Genomic DNA, 1,736 nt, shown 5'->3' on the forward strand with positions numbered 1-1,736 from the left:
TCAGTCAGAGCCAGGGAAAGAAAAATGCTCTGTTCATCAGCAGCCTCTAGTGGGGAGAAGCACACAGACGGGCCGGCCGCTTCGGATGGACCCCACCAGCCCCAGGACACGCAGCCTCACGGAACCCACCCTGGCTGTCCCCGCCAGCCCAGCCGGGGACTGCACGGCACAGCACAGCACGGCTCAGCACGGCCCCGGTGCTCGCGGCGTAAGGGACCCCGAGAGCTATGAACCAAACCACCAAGGCCTCGGCGCAGCGTCCAGCGTGGGAGACTGCTCAGAGGGGTCGTCCCCACGCGCCAGCTGCAGTCCCACATGCGGCCCTGGTCCCGGGCTAAGCACGGAGAGCCGGCTGCAGCATCTCCCTGCAAAGCCTGACTCAGAGCCTCGCACAAACCACTAGGTGAAGAAAAAAAATGCATGAAAGGGACAACCAAAATATCCAAATCCTTCCCGGGCAGCTCATTCGAAGAGAAATCTCCAGGCTGATGGTGGGTGAGTCCATCCCCCCCAACCTGAATCACACCTCAGAAAGCTCCCACACCTCCAGCCGCAGCATCCAGCGTGGCCAAGAGCCAATTTTGACCCCAAACTTCCAGCCACCACGGCCTTGAGCCTCTTCCCGCAGCTGGGAACACGCACAAAGGTAAAACGCTGCTCGGCACAGAAAGGACAGTACCTGCCCTCCGGGGTAGGGACCATCTGCAGCCTGCTCTCCTCCCCGGGGAACGGCTGCGGATGGAGCTCAGAAAAACCTTCATTATGTATTAAATTAGTGACATCTCTTCAGAGTCCCTCGCTCGGAGAACGGCTGATGTTTTGCTTACCCTCCGAGCGATCTTCACCCACCGGCGGCAAGGACCAGGGCCTGGGGGGGGAGGTGATGAGAGTGCAGAGAGATGCGGCTGCAGGCAATTCCAGCAGCTGCCAGGCTGCGTGCCGGGAGGAGAGAGCCTCGTCAGAGCAGCACCGCCGCGGATGAGAAGGCACTTTCTCTCCTCGGCAGGGTTTCAAACCCTCTCGAGAAGGCCTGAAGTTTCTCTTAGGCGCGAGGCAAAGCCAAGCGAAGGGACGGGGAAGGCCCCCGCCGCCCGCAAAACAGCTTGAGCACGACCACGGGGAAGCAGTTTGATGCACGGAGGAACTTTTTGCTGCCGCTGACTCGCCGTTACCATCACGACACACAGAAGCGGCACGTGCCCCGCTTTGGGCGAGAAACAGGAGGGGCTGCCAGCGCCGCGACGAGCTGGGGGACACCCACGTCTACGCATGCCCCGGCGCTCCGAGAGGAGCCGTGCCACGGCTGCGCACCCGCGGGGACACGAACTGCTCCACAAGTTTTGGCTGCCTCCTTTCGGGGACAGGCACAGCGCAGCTGCATCACCCACCGGCACATTTAGCAGGAGCAGGGCAACGGCTGCGGAGGAAGGATTACGTCGAACAGGGAACCTCAGTCCCGCGTCACCCGAAGCTCTGGTGCGGGTGCAAGTTACTCCCACGGACTAACTGGGTTACTCCGGCAGAAAGAGGACGTGGAGGGGAGTGCGCTGCCGCCAGCAGCCCTGACCCCGGCCCTCCCGGAGCCGCGTCCGTGCCTTCGTCAAAGCCTTAGGAAAGGAGCAGCGGAGGGATGGAGACGGTTTTGGGGCGCACCTTCAAGAACCTAACTTGCTCCCGCACCCCAAGGCGGCTCCACTCCCGCGGGGCAGCAGAGATTTCTTCGCACCGTCAGCCTT

Source organism: Pygoscelis adeliae, unplaced genomic scaffold, assembly GCF_000699105.1.
Source record: "Pygoscelis adeliae isolate BGI_AS28 unplaced genomic scaffold, ASM69910v1 Scaffold513, whole genome shotgun sequence".
Taxonomy (NCBI): domain Eukaryota; kingdom Metazoa; phylum Chordata; class Aves; order Sphenisciformes; family Spheniscidae; genus Pygoscelis; species Pygoscelis adeliae.